The following is a 15767-nucleotide window of genomic DNA, read 5'->3' on the forward strand; positions in this document are numbered from 1 at the left end:
TGTGAACATGGTCTTAGAATGTATATTGTTATGTTATCTATAACGTTTGCTTTTATTAGCTCAAATCTCAGCACTTACAGAGACAGACTAATGTTTTTCAGGGCCATGTTCTCCTCTTCAATCTTCATTTCTAGAAGCTGTATGTTCCTCTTCCTATTGTACATGGAAAAAATATATCTCATATTGAAATACACAAATTCCATTAATTATTACGATGTACATTAGTGACCATGACAAATTTGGCTAAATTCCTCCCTTCCCCCTTCATTCTAGGTACTTTCATTGCCAACATTTTACATTCACTACATTCCACAGTTAAATGGAATCCATCAGCAGGTGGTTACTATTTAATCTGAGAGCAGCATGATGTAGGGGCCGAGACCTTGATTCCAGCAAGATGTCATTTATTTTTAATGCACCCTACTGGTAAGTCAGCCTAAAGCCTCATTCATTTTTTTTGCATACAAGAAATAGATATTTTTATCAGTTCTCTGGATCCGATTTCAATCTATTTGTTGTTCACTCATCAGTTTGTACCATCAGTGCACCATAAGTTTTTTTTTAATAAAATAATAGGAGGAGAAAGAGAGAAACAAACGGGTATAAAGTATATCGTAAAGTATTCTATCTTAACCCAATCATGGACCTATAAAGAAATAGAGCGGACCACCGAAGTAAACATGGTAACTGAAAAACAAGAGAAACACAATGCGAAACAAGGTCCAATTGATCTGTGAAAACATAAATCACAGAACACAGGGAAATGTAAGAACAATGCGGTAGAGGGGCACTAGGGAAGGGGGTGTGGTAAATATCACAAAGTATAGACAAGGTATGAATAATCTTATCAAGAATCCATCAGTGTAGGCTGCTATATAGTATATACATAAATAAAGTGCGGTAATTATTAAAGTGCAAGTGCCTGAAAAATATAACAGAATTCCACTAAATACTATGTAATATCATATTAATGCCAATGGCTGAATCATATAAAGTAGTAGTGGATTTAAATAGAACAGAAAAAGTATAAATCAATAAGATACCAGGAGAATATATATCGAGCACATAGCTCACTGTTATGTATTAAGGGCAAATCAGTATGTCCCTCTATATCAAAGACATCAAAAGGAAACCAAGCAGACAGCCAAAACATTGATGTATATAATGCACAGCAACTACTTACATCCACTATGGATAATAGCACACTCCTCATTGGCACACACCCCGATGCGCGTTTCGGCACAGCTGCATTCGTCATTTCGCCCCCCCCCCCCACTGCTCTATTGAATAACATTGGTTTGAATGCTATCTAATAAAACAATTGGATAGCACTCGCCCAATTTATATGATAGTGCAACCCTAAATGCTAAAATTCTGTTTGCCCGCTGCTGCCAGGACCTAGAAGATAATTGGCAGAAAAAAGACCCCGTGGTCCATCTTGTCTATATCTTTTCCCTTTTTAAATTTACAATAGATGATTATTCCAGACATTTAATTTAATTTACTGGTGATTTCCTAACTATGTACCACAAAGTGAATATTGTAAACATTGATAGCAAACAAATAACAATATTGCAGTTGTTTTGCATTTTGTCTTCTGCAGCCTCCATAAGTTCTAATATACTGCAGGCTGCTCAGTCCTGTTCACTGAGAAAACTAATATATCAAAAAGGAGGTCAGTAGATTACAACTTCCGATTCAGGATACAACATCAACAACTAAACTCAAGCCGAATCAGCCCAGTTTCAAGGAAGATATGAATGCAATTCTTAAAATTAAATCGTTTTTATTTCCAATAATTTGTTAAAAAAAAAAATTTATATATAAAAAAACCGGTACTTTCAAAAATCGCAAAGTCAAATCTCAATTACAAGCTTGTATTATTATAGTAAGTTGTCTCCTTTAATAAATCTCCCCAATCAGTCTCCTCTTCAGGAGCTAGACATTGAGCCATGTAAGTACTCCCCTTAGAATGCCTGCTACCTGTGAACTCTGAATGAATTTGCCTCCATATGCATAGCTCCTTATCCATGAAATTAACTATTTGTTGCTGGGTTTTATTCCCTGTTTTTTTTACATTACCTTGTCTGAAAAATAGTGTTGAGCATTCCGATACTGAAATATCGGGAATCTGCCGATATTCGCGGTATCGAAATTCCGATGCTTTTACAATATCGAATACCGGAATCGGAAGTTCCCATAATGCCAGCGCTCTGCAGTGTCTCTGAAGGATGACAAGCTGGATGGCAGCGCTCAGCTGCGATCCAGCCTGTCATCAGAATGCCATCCCAGCATGAGAGAATTCTCCTGATTGTTTAAAAGCCGGCGGGCTGTAAAAAGCCGCCGGCTTTTAAACAATCACACAGCCCCATACTGCTTCCCCGCAGCTTCCCACCCTGATCCTCCGCTCCCCTCGCCACCTCCCATCCCCATGGTAAGTTAGGACCGGGCGGGGAGCGCAGCACCAAGGAGCGGGGAGCGAAGACCCGGGCGGGGAAGCCGGAGGTGAAAAGACTTCACCGCCGGCTTTCACGTTCTGTGCTGCGCTTTCCCGCCGGTTATTTCAAATGAACAGCTGAGGTATCAGGTGATGCCGATCAGCTGTTCATTTGTAGTAGCCGCAGTGCCCTCAGAGGGTTCATGTGAGTTCATGCTTGACTGCATGAACTCACATGAACTTTCCCACGGCCGCGCAGGTCAGCCATACCTCCCAGACCATCAGCCCGTCATGATTGGTGTGTGCGCGGTGTCTGTGCGATGTCTGCGGGTGTGTGCGTGCAGGTAGACATAGGCCGATGTGACACTACTACTCCCATCGGCCTATGCCTGCCCCGCGTCCACTCGTGCCAGCAGGATCAGCTTGATGGGAGCAGTAGTTCCCATCAGCCTGATCCTGCTATTTAAACTGCCCCATGTGTTATTTTTGCCCCTATACGTGTTTTTTTATGCCCCCATATATATTTGTCTTTGGTCCCCCAATAAATTTTAAATACATGTCATTGGTGGCCAGTGGTTACCTAAAATAAATTAGTTTATACATTACCTGTCCCCGCCGATCGCCACCTAAAATAAAGTAAAAAATAAAAAACTACACCTATACTCACCTAGACACCTAATTCCCCGAAGCCATCGATCTCCTGTAATAAAATATAAAATAATAAACCACAACCTTATCCTTACCCCTCCGTAGTAGTCCACGAGTGTCCCACGATGATCTCCAGTTTAGAGCAGCCACATAGAATGTGACCGCTCTGAACCGCTGCCGCCGCTAGAATGACAGCATAAGCGGGTTCGCCGGAGTTCAGGCAGCGCTGCTCCGGTCAGAAATTCCCACGGTACAGCAGTGCCGTAAAGGAGGTCTCCGGAGCTGCGCTGACTGAATGCACTCCGGTGACCTCAGTCAGGGGCTCACGCTGCCGGGAGCGGACGTGTTCCCGGCAGTGTGAGCTTACAGCAGCCATGCACAGCTCTCACCATCTCCAGATGTGACAGCTGTGCATGGGAGATCAGCGCAGGAACGTGGACAGGTAACTATTTTTTTTTAGTAAACTAAGAATTAAATAAAATGGTGTGTTTTATTTCAAATAAATTATTTTTTTCTGGGTGTAGTGTGTGTTTTTTCTTTTTAACACTTTGTAGGTTAGTAGTGGGGGTGTCTTATAGACGCCCATCATTACTAACCTGGGCTTCCCTGGGCTGCATGGCAGCTGGCGCTGACATGAACCCCAACCCTATTACCCCCTGCCACCGCACCAGGGCAGCGTGGAAGAGCGAGGCTAAGTGCCAGAATTGGCACTTAGGGGTTAATAAAGATGCAGTCCCTAAATTATTATTTATTTTTTAATTAATTTTTCCCAAAAATGTTGACGTGGGCTTTGCCATATTTTTGTATGCCAGCCAGGTACAGCAGGCAGGAACAGGCTGCCCCCAACTCCCAGCTGCCTATTTGTACCTGGCCGGACACAACAATACAGGGAAGCCCTTTTTTTCTTAATTATTTCATGAATTTCATTAAATAATTAAAAAAAAAATACGTGGGGCTTCGCCCTATTTTTGTGTCCAGCCAGGTACAACTAGGCAGCTGGGGGCTGGAATCTGCAGCGCAGGGAGGCCCAAGCTTTCTGGGCCCCACCCGCAGCCACCCCGGAAAATGGCGCGTTCATAGATGCGCTGTACCAAACTCATCCAGGGCCCTGGTGCGGTGGCTCACTGGGTAATAAAGGGGTTAGGGCCAGCTTGGCATTATCAGCTGGCCCTAAGCCCGAAATTCATGGGGTCACGCCAATATTATACATGACTGCCATGAATTTCTAGTAAAGTATTTAAAAAAAAAAAAAACACAACACCCAGAATAAAGTCCTCAGTGTCAGGCTGTGACGGCATCCCGATGAGCCGAGTCTCTCACGCTCACCGCATGCGCAGGAGAATTCTCCCACGCTGTCAGTGACGTGCATGAGGTGAGCTGAGTTCATTGTCGGCTCATCTGGATGCCGTCACAGCCAGACACTGAGGAGCGCAAGCATGCCTGCGCTTCTCAGTGTCTGCAGGATGACGGGCTGGATGGCAGCGTTCTGCTGCGGTCCTGCCTGTCGTCTCGATGTAGCAGAGCTGGAGCTGTCCTGGGAACCATCGAAAGGTAAGGATGATGTTGCTTTATTATTTTTCTTTTATTGCAGGAGATCGTTGGCTTCAGCTGGAATGGGCGTGATGGTAAGTATGGTTTAATTTAGAACAATAAAGAATTGTGTGTTTATTTCAATTAAAGGACTTTATTCTGGGTGTTTGTGTTTTTTTTAACTTTGACTATGGGGTTAGTAATGGGGGTGTCTTATAGACGCCTCTCCATTATTAACCTGGGCTTGATGTCAGCTGGCATTATAAGCTGACATCAACCCCAGCCCTATTACCCCACTGCCACCGCTACAGGGCAGTGGGAAGAGCGAGGCTAAGTGCCAGAATTGGCTCATCCTATGGATGCGCCATTTCTGGGGCGGCTGACGGCTGGTGTTTCTAGCCTGGGAGGGGGCCAATATTCATGGCACCCTTCCTGGGCTATTAATATCAGCCCCCAGCTGTCTGCCTAGCCTTTGCTAGCTATTAAAATAGGGGGGACCCCACGTCATTTTTTTGGGGGTTCTCACATTTTAATAGCTAGTAAAGGCTAGGTATTCAGTTGGGGGCAGATATTAGTAGCCTGGGAAGCTCCGTGGGTATTACCCTCTTCCCAGGCTTCAAACATCTGCCCCAGCTGTCAGCTTAACCTCCGCTAGAGACTGGCGTAGGGTTCCCCGTAATTTTAATTTTTTTTTTAATAAATCCTTTATTTTAACACTAAATGACAGGTACAGTAACCAACACTATCACTGTACTTCATATATATGTGACTGACCTGTTTCTATCTATCTAATCTATGTGTGATGCTCTATTCTTTCTGTTCTAAATTGTCGGGTACCGGTGTATGCCGCTGCTGAATTGCCGGCTTTTCATGTTTGACTGTGAGCACTGTTCCCATCGATTTGGGCAACCACCTCCCCCAATACATTCTACATTATTGTTAGTTGTTTTCCTTCATATAGAATTAACCTACAAGGAAAGAAAGGGTTTATTTTCATTCCGATATTTGTGTCCCATTGACTTGCATTGGTTTCCGGTATCGGAATCGGCGATATCCGATACTTTTTGGGTATCGGCCCGATCTAATCCGATCCGATATTTCCTGATATCTGAAGGTATCGCTCAACACTACTGAAAAATACAAAATGCAACCAAAAATTCATATATTTGTATACCCATCAATATATTTATTTACATACCTTTCAACACAGAGAGGAAAAACTTTTTTGCACTTGCACTTTTTATCTCTGAATTTTTGAGTAAGGGGTTTTAATTTATATTAAAAAACACTTTTTCAGCACTTTATTACTAGGGATTAAGTGCAATAGAAATGGAGTAGAGTATCTTGACACGATTTATTAAAGGAGACAACTTACTATAATAATACAAGCTTGTAATTGAGATTTGACTTTGTGATTTTTGAAAGTACCTGTTTTTATGTATAATTTTTTTAACAAATTATTGGAAATAAAAATGAGTTCATTTTAATAATTGCATTCATATCTTCTTTGAAACTGGGCTGATTCGGCTTGAGTTCACTGGGAAAACTGTCAGATGAGCTCTGTATTCAGATCACTACAGAAACTATACGTCCTTTCTTTCTAAAGAAGCCATACTACAATAGTGGCTCATGTGTGTTTTCTCCTGGTTCCCATTACCCTTAGTGACCGAGTCCATTTTGACCCTAATGACCAGGCCAAATTTTTGAAATCTGACCAGTGTCACTTTGTGGCAATAACTCTGAAATGCTTCAATGTAGCTTAGTGATTCTGAGACTGTTTTGTTCATGACACATTGTACATACAGTAGTAGTAAATTTAGGTCAATATTTTTTGCAAATTTCAAACTTTTAATTCTTATATCCTTAAACGAGTTAGTCATGCTGTACAAATAATTAATAGATAACATTTCCCATATATCTACTTTATATCTGCATCATTTTTCAAACATCATTTTATTTTGATAGGATGTTAGAAGGGTTAAAAGTTTAGCAGCAAATTTTCATTTTTTCAAGAAATTAACAAAACATGTTCCTTTAGGGGCCTATTCAGATTTGAATGGACTTTGAGGCTTTTACATTTTGGAAACTCCCCAAAAATGATACCATAGTAAAAACCGCACAACTCAAATACTTCAAAACAGCTGTAAATTTTTTTTTTTCAACCCTTCGGGTGCAACACAGGTATTAATGCAAAGTGAAATGTAAAAAAACTTAATTTACTCTGTCGCCTCATTGGGGGACACGGGACCATGAGTGTTATGCTGCTGTCCACTAGGAGGCAACACTATGCATAATCTGAAAAAGATTTACCGTGGCTCCTCCTCTGCAGTATACACTCCTGGACGGCGTCAGCCATCTCCAGTTTTTGCTTAGTGTCGCATAGGAGGCACACCTAAAACTTTTACTCCTTTTTCATCGACGGGATTACAGATAAAGAAAAGTGGGTCTCTGCGAGACTCCTGGCATGGCTCCTTCCTCGGCCCCTTATTACAGGGTGCACGGTCGAAGTCGAGATGGCTATTCCCCATGTCGCTCCTTCCCCAGCCCCTCGGGTACTGGTTCGAAATCGAGACCCCCCTCCTTCCCCAATTCCTTTTGGTTTCTGGGTTGAGGTCGAGGCGAGGATATAGCCCCCTGATGGTGACAGCATCACCTCCCTAATCCCCCTCTGGGGGTATTAGGTTGAAACGCCTCAGGTAGGGCCTGTACAGGCAGCACTCTGCAGCTCCCAGCAGCCAGCACACTGCGCCTGAATCCAGGGACCCCAGCCCTGCTGCGGGCTCCTGTCGGGGCCGGGGGGAGTGCAGGCAGGCATGACATGAGAGGCACAGGCCTCCCTGTGCCCTGTCTCTGCGGCAGCACCAGCTCTATGGTGCCTCAGGGGGACTCTTCACAGGGCCCCCCCTTCCGCTAATACCCCACCGCTATCCTGCCTTTATATCTGGGGGGGCCCGGTTCAGATCTGGCCCCCTCCCGGACTTCCACGCCGGCCTGCAGCCCCTTTGGGCATCAGGCATCTAATTTAGGCCGCGGCTTCGGCCTAGCCGAGGCCGCCACCTCCTCTCCCGCCTGCCCCCCGGATGACAAATATGACACTCTACAGTGTCATAAAGGGGGCGGATCGAGACTGAAAGGGTGCGATTTCACACTGCTCTGCCGCCCTTTTCAGCTCTCCGCTCCCCCTTCTTTCTTAACCTTACTCCGGCGGCCATTATCTGCTGCAGGATAAGGGATTAACCCTGCAGTTACTGGTCGGCCGACCCAGACCAGGCCAGCCAGTCTCCGGGGGGCACAGGACTGTGGATCTTCGGCGCTGGACCCAGGGACACACTGGTGGGATAAGATCACAGCTGGAGTTCTTCCTCGGCTGTGAATCCATTATTCCTTATAGGCTCCTCTGCATAGCCACCCCTGTAGGGCCCTCTGCATAGCCACCCCAGTGCACTATGCCGGGCTCAAGGTCCAAGAGAACCAGGCAGGACTGCTTTTATGCACTCTGTACAGCCTGCAGTAATACTCTCCCCAGTGGCAGCACGTACCCGCACTGCCAGGACTGCACCCAGACTACTGTGCCAGAGCCCCAGGAAGCCCCTGCCAATGCTTCGGTGTCTAATGACATGCCGGGATGGGTCACAATCTATGACGCAGTCTATAGATAACCTAGCCTCCACATTGCTTCAGGCTCGGCAGAGTCATGCCTCGGCTATGAACACTGCCCTGCAAAGGGAAAGCTCGACTCAGGGACATGACGACCCGGGCACATCCACGTCTAGATCTGGACGCAAGCGGACCCACAGGTCACGTTCATCTGCATCATCCCATAGCACATGGTCATCCCCTTCTAGGGAAAGACACCGTAGTTCCAGGTCATCTAGACCGTCCCCTACCAGGGACAGACAATGCAGATCTCCGCAGCGATCCCTGACCAGAGAAGGCCTCCGCCCCGCTTCACCCAGCAGGAGATGCCTTAGCGATGCACAGGATTCGGAAGGCATCTGTGATTCCGACTCGGACAAGGAAACTGAAGGTTCCCTGATCCCAACCCCCCCCCCCCTAGCAATACAGCGCTAGTTGACGTAATCTCATCCATCCATCGGGTGCTGGACATTTCTACCAATCGCAAATATCTGGAGGCGTGGTACCCCTTCCCACAGGAGGTCACCAAGGAATGGACAGATCAACCCGAAGTGGATCCCCCAGTCTCTAGACTAGCAGCACAGTCACTCCTTTCACTGCCAGATAGCTCAACCCTCAGGGATTCAGCAGACCGGCAGGTGGAACGCATGGCTCGTTCAATTTTCGAGGCCGCATGGGGCCTCCCTGGCTCCCGCGTTCGCCTCAGTTTGGGCTGCCAAGGCCATCCTGGTTTGGGCCCAAAAATTTACAAGCTGGCCTCCAAGTATCTGCTCCTGAGCGGTCGGACCAAGCGGTTCAAATAGCAGTTGTAGCAGATTACATGCTTCATGCAGCTCTGGATTCAGCAAGGGGTGCAGCGGGAATAGCATCAAACGCCATCACGATTCGGCGTATCATCTGGCTGCGGGAATGGAAAGCAGACGCAGCCTCAAAGAAGTCCCTCACGCACCTCCCGTACCTCAGTGGTTGACTTTTCGGTGAACAGTTGGACACGATGATATCCAACGCCACCGGGGGTGAGTACCTCTCTCCCCCCAACTGAAACCCAAACGCACCTACAAGAAGCGTAACCAAACTCTATTCCGATCCTTTCGGAACTCTTCGGGCTGGTCCGTCTCGCGTCCAGCACAAAATAGCAACCGCTCCCCACGCAGGGACAACTTGCGGTCGACGCAAAAGTCGGACAAGACCTGTCGGCTGACTTTTGCTCTTTCATAAAGTCTGTCTTCCAACTTACCAAACAGACTCTTTCCTTGTGTTCCCCCAAAGCCGCCAGCCAAGGCTTGTGCCTTCCGCCAAGCGGTCTCCTTTCTTTTTCAAGCAGGAGTCATATTACTGGTCCCCGCGGCCGAGCTCTTCCGAGGGTTCTACTCCAATCTATTCGTAGTCCCCAAGAAAGGAGGCGGCGTACGGCCCATACTGGACCTAAAACAGCTCAACAAATATGTACTGGTACGGGTACGTCCCTTCCGCTTGGAGTCCCTTCGGTCCATCATTGCGTCCATGGAGAAGGGAGAATTTCTCACCACCATATACATACAAGACGCATACCTGCACCCTGCCCATCAGAGATTTCTCAGGTTCGCAATCGACCAGGACCACTACCAGATGTTTTGATCGCCCGTTATTGCATTTTATTGCAATGTTGTGGCGACCAAAAAAACTTTAATTCTGGCGTTTAGAATGCTTTTCTCGTTACGCCGTTTACCGATCGGATTAATTCTTTTTTTATATTGATCGGGTGATTCTGAAGGCATCAATACCAAATATGTGTATGTGGGTTTTTTTTTCAATTGTTTTATTTTGAATGGGCTGAAAGGGGGGTGATATAAACTTTTATATACTTTTTTAATATTGTTAAATACATTTCTTTTTTTACACTTTCTGCTTGTTTCAATAGTCTCCATAGTAGACTATTGAAGCAGCAGTTGTTTGATCTCCTCTGCTGCATACAGGTGGTGAGCAGATCGCCTATATGCAGCAGAAATGCTCACTTGCTATGAGCGCCGACCACTGGGCAACCACAGAGGCCTTCTGCAGACCCCGGGTTATCATGCCAACCCATCAGTGACCTGCGATCACGTGACGGGGTCATCGATGGGCTGGGCTAATGACGCGCTTCCGGGAAGTGCAAGTTAAATGCCGCTGTCAGAAATTGACAGCGGCATTTAACTGGTTAACAGCCGCGGGTGGATCAAGATTCCACCTGCAGCTGTTGCTGGCACATGTCAGCTAATTTATACAGCTGACATGTGCCCGGTTCAGTGAGGGCTCAGCGCCGGAGCCCGCGCTGAACTGGGGGTACCGACGTGGTGCGTACTAATACGCACCACGTCGTAAAGGGGTTAAATGTGATTCCCCTTTCCCCATCTCATACTCGCCTGCCGCCACCTTCATCCTTTTCCAGCGCTGTCTCGGCCAAAGAATGACCTGCTGGCAGCTCCAGTGCTTCACAGAGCATAGAAGTCACTTTTTAATACATCTTTATGAGAGCCTCATTATGGCCTCATCCTGCCTCTCATAAAGACTTGTATTGAGCTCTTGTAACATAACTTCTGACTTCTGGCCAGTCAGAAGTTACTGGCACAAGATGGTGCCACGGGACCAGAGCGGCGTCGGTAAAAGATAAAGCTGACGGAAGGTGAGTATAAGAATGGGAACAGAGGGGCTTACATTTAAAGCGCCATTCCAGTGGCGAAAAAAAAACTTGTTTGTGCAGTGGGTTCAAAACCTGAGTCTACTCCATACATCGCCACCATACATGTGCCGTACATGTATGGTGGATGTCAGAATAGGCTTACATTTTTCCTGGTCTGATCACCAGGCGTCCTACTATTAAGACTCCCACTAATCAAGAGAATGGGGTTAACTCGTTCTGTATGTATCTCAAGAAGTGTAACAAATAGTTACAGTAATGTATCAAAAATTTAATCTTAAAATATATATATATATTATATCACCAGAGATACTCTTGGATTTAATTGTGTACCTGCATTACAGAAGTTTTTCATAGGTATTTGAGGCTTGTAAACTGAAATAAATGCTTGTTGCGAAGGTATTTTATTTGTTTAGATTAACACAGCCTTGGAAATAACTGACTTCAGTCAACACGTTTTTTCTACCTAACATGAGAGCACCAAATTGTGGACACAAAGACCCTAATTCCATCTATTTGTCACTTACTGGGCTGCTTGCTGTAGTTTTGATAAAATCACTGTTTTAACAGCAGGAGATTATCCCTAGAGGACTAGTAAACCTGCTGCCATGGAGTCCTCCATTTTCATGAGCTCTGTGTAATCCTGCGTCCACTAATGATTGGTAGCTTTCTGCCTATGCACAGTGTACACAGAAAGCAGTCAATCAGTGGTGTGGGCGAGGTTAAACACAAGCAGTATAGTTGTGGGTTTTAAGGTGTCTATTGATGAACAACATGTCTTCCTAAGGGGAGTCTCAGTCCCTATCCCTACAATGGGTGCCTTCTTGGGGCCAGGGTGCAGCCATAGGCCAAACCAATTCAGGTAATCGCTTCTCTGCCTTTTGGCTAAGATCAACTGTAGTACCTTTTCTTATCAGTTTAACATCTGATATGTCCCCTATATGTCCACTTATTTTCACACATTCTCTTCACCTCTCCCCCCTAATGTCCCATGCGCCTCAAGACCGGGAAGGGTTGGGGGGTAGAGAGGGTAACTAATTATTGAACAAACGAGCAGCGGTCCCACCTGCTTCCCAATCTGGAGGCTTCCTACATACTGAAGCTGGCTGCTGCAGCACAGCCAGATAAAAGCCACTAGCCCATTATGACACGTGCAATGTCTGTTCCATTCTTCCATTCTTGCATTATTCCATTGTCCCATTGTTAGGAGGCAATGGAGCAATAGGACAATGGAGCAATGGAATAATGCAAGAATGCAAGAATGGAACAGACATTGCACGTGTCATAATGGGCTCCTAGCTTTTATCTGCCAGTGCTGCAACAGCCAGCTTCAGTCTGTAGGGAGCCTACAGACTGGGAAGCCGGGGGGGGGAGGGGACAGCTGCTCGTTTGTTCATTAATTAGTTATCCTCTCTACCCCCCCCCCCCTCGGTCTTGAGGCATGTAGGACATTGGGCGGGGGGGGAGAATGTGTAAAAATAGGTGGACTTATGCAGATTAAAAACGTTTGGGGTGCATCTGCAACAAGCAGTATATTTGTGGGTTTTAAGGTGTCTATTGATGAACAACATGTCTTCCTAAGGGGAGTCTTTGTCCCTATCCCTACAATGGGTGCCTTCTTTGGGCCAGGGTGCAGCTCTAGGCCAAAACCAATTCAGGTAATCGCTTCTCGGCCTTTTGGCTAAGATCAAGTGTAGTATCTTTTCTTATCAGTTTAATATCTGATACGTCCACCTATTTTCACACATTCTCCTCTCCCCCCTAATGTCCCATGCTCCTCAAGACCGGGAAGGGTGGGGGGTAGAGAGGGTAACTAATTATTGAACAAACGAGCAGCAGTCCCCAGTATGCTCCCTACATACCCATTATGACACGTGCAATGTCCGTTCCATTCTTGCATTTTTCCATTGTCTCATTGTTAGGGGGCAATGGAACAATGGGACAATGGAAGAATGGAACAGACATTGCACGTATCATAATGGGCTCCTGGCTTTTATCTGGCAGTGCTGCAGCAGCCAACTTCAGTCTGTAGGGAGCCTACAGACTGGGAAGCACTGGGGACCGCTGCTCGTTTGTTCATTAATTATTTATTCTCTCTACCCCCCACCCTTCCCGGTTTTGAGGCGCGTGGGACATTAGGGGGGAGAAAAGAGGAGAATGTGTGAAAATAGGTGGACTTATGCAGATTAAAAACATGTGGGGTGCATCTGCAACAAGCAGTATAGTTGTGGGTTTTAAGGTGCCTATTGATGAACAACATGTCTTCCTAAGGGGAGCCTTTGTCCCTATCCCTACAATGGGTGCCTTCTTGGGGCTATGGTGCAGCAATAGGCTATAACCAATTCAGGTAATCGCTTCTCGGTACCTTTCGAAAAGGCGGCTTTGGCCGTCGGCCACCCTAGCAGATTGATGGACACTGGGGTTTAGGCCCTTATTAGTACGCCAGGTGGCTAATATAGTCATCTAGTGGAAAGCATGGCCCCCCAGGATCGACGCCATTGGGCCGGGGAAGATCGAAAGCCCGAAGTGTGAAGTGCCCCAGGATTGGTGACCCTGGGGTGCCTTAACTCACTGGTATTGGGAACCCCACTTGAGTTTCTGGCACATTTGCACAAGCACTTCAAATTTTCTTTCTTTGCACACACCCTTATTCCGGGCCTTCTGGCCTTAGGATCTGGAATTTTTCAATTCCCGGTCGAAGGTCCAGGCAGTATTATACTGTGAAACCTTCGCTATTTATTTAATCTTTTTGTCACTGTGTGTGCACTTATTCACTTGTGTCACGTCCTTCTAGGATTTTGTCGGTATGCTTTTCCCTAACTGGTTCCTCTCTTGGCAGGTCTAGGGGGAAAGTGTGTGGCCATCAGGTTCCACTCCCCCCTGAACCACCCTGGCTCTCCTCTTTCGGGAGGAGAGCATTGTTGGCTTCCCTCTTCCGGGAGGGAAGCACAGTCTTTGGCTCCCACTGCCTTGCTCGGGTGAGAACTAGGGCAGGCGCTGGGGGTAAGATTGGGTCGCCTCTGGCTTTGGCTGGAGGTGGCTATTTGTCCCTGGAATAAACATCAGACAGCACTAGTCCAAGTTATACACTCATGTGAGTGACGCCTAAGTTTCTCTCTCTCACCTGTAGAGTGTTAGCTCTTATGATCAGCAGGGTCCACTCTCTCTTCTGTATACTACAGTGTAAGCTCTCTTGGTCAGCGTGGTCCTCTCTCTCTCCTGTAGCGTGTAAGCTCTAATGGTGAGCAGGGTCCTCCATCTCCATTAGAATGGAAGCTCTTGTGGTCAGTGGGGTCCTCTCGCTCTCTTTTTCTCTCTCTCCTGTGGAGTGTAAGCTATACCAGCCAGGTCCTCTCTCTCTCTCTCTTCTCCTCCACGTGTATTTGCTGAGCAATTACAAGCTTTCCTGTATTGAGATTCTCTCAAATTTATTCACCGCCAATCAACTTATTGGGCAAAATTCATCGAAGTTGGCAAATACTAATTTCAAAATATCTGCTCATCTCTACTCAGCACCTTCTGATGACTAACTGAAAATAAAACAAAAAAAATACTATGCAAACACAGGGCCACTAAAAAAAACAAAAAAATCAAAACAAGAAATAAAACCCCTACACATACCACATACAAAAATTTGCAATTGTTTTGTTTTAATCAAACTGCTTCTACAATCATTGAATGGATGCTATGTTTAACCACATCCCGGAATGTGATCAAATAAAAGAAATTGCGGCACTGATAATATTGATGGTCATTCCTGCTAAACTGTTATATTTTATTAAATGTGCAAATATTCATGCTTGTTTCTCATTTTTGTTTGCTTCTCTTTATAGTAACCATGGAGGCTTTCTCTTTAAAAAAAAAAAAGTTAAATTTCACAATTGTGAGGAATGTGCCAATGGATCATTCTAGATGAAAGAACAAGGCCGATGGCAATCATTCCCTTGACATTCATGTGTTTTCGCAGAAGAACAGGCAGCCAAATAGTACTGTTCTGTATGATATAAAGCCACAAAAAACTTCCATGGAAAGAGAAAAGAGAAGTCAAAGCTAGTAAAACAAACATTTGTTACAATGAAAGAAACAAATATGATAATGGATGAAGCAACCAACTCTTCCCTATAGTAAAGAAATGCGTTGATGTGTGCCAACGCTTCTAAATGCTGATTAAATCACATTTAAAGGGAATCTGTCAGAAACCCTTTACTCCCCACCCTCAGTCACCCCAAAATCATTAATATGATTGTGCAGACCTTTAAAGGCTACACCAGTTGATCCTTTTATGAACCCAAAGCATTGATCCAGCAGTGAGAAATTGTGTTTTGAAGTGATGTCTGGAAGTGCATTGGGACCTGACAATATACTTCTAGCTTTTCAGCCTCACGTTGTACTCACTACCAAACTGCATCCTCCCCCGGCTGATTGACTTGCCGTTTGCTGTCATACCCGACCACTGACCTGTCAATAACGTACAATACCGTAAGTAGTGATATCCCTCTTTGTGGCTCCATACAATACTAATGCTTATGTCCCCTTATGTAGTACCAAGTACAATATTAATATTTCTTTGTGCCCCCATATAGTAGTAATGTTTATCTTTGCACCCAAATACACCAGTAACGACCCTACCAGTGGCACTCATACAGTAGTAACATACACCTTTTATGCCCTGCTACAGTTGTAATGTCCTTAATTGTGGTCGCATACATTCTTAAGTTATAGGGCGACAATTTGGGGTATTACTAGTGTGTGAGGCAACAATTGCAGACATTATTAATGTGACCCCATAAACTAATAATTTCCCCCATTGTGGCCCCTTATACTGATGATATTCCCCAATTTATATCGCCGTACACTAGA

At 45.5% G+C, this 15767-nt stretch overlaps 2 pseudogenes; both read left to right on the forward strand.

Moving 5' to 3' along the window:
- Positions 1 to 11772: 11772 nt before the first annotated feature.
- On the forward strand, positions 11773 to 11978 carry LOC141221133 (U2 spliceosomal RNA; annotated as a pseudogene).
- A 590-nt stretch (positions 11979 to 12568) lies between these two features.
- On the forward strand, positions 12569 to 12658 carry LOC141221132 (U2 spliceosomal RNA; annotated as a pseudogene).
- The last annotated feature ends 3109 nt before the right edge of the window (positions 12659 to 15767 follow it).

Source organism: Phyllobates terribilis, unplaced genomic scaffold (genome assembly GCF_046119375.1).
Source record: "Phyllobates terribilis strain yellow unplaced genomic scaffold, ASM4611937v1 Scaffold_320__1_contigs__length_2182038, whole genome shotgun sequence".
Taxonomy (NCBI): Eukaryota; Metazoa; Chordata; class Amphibia; order Anura; family Dendrobatidae; genus Phyllobates; species Phyllobates terribilis.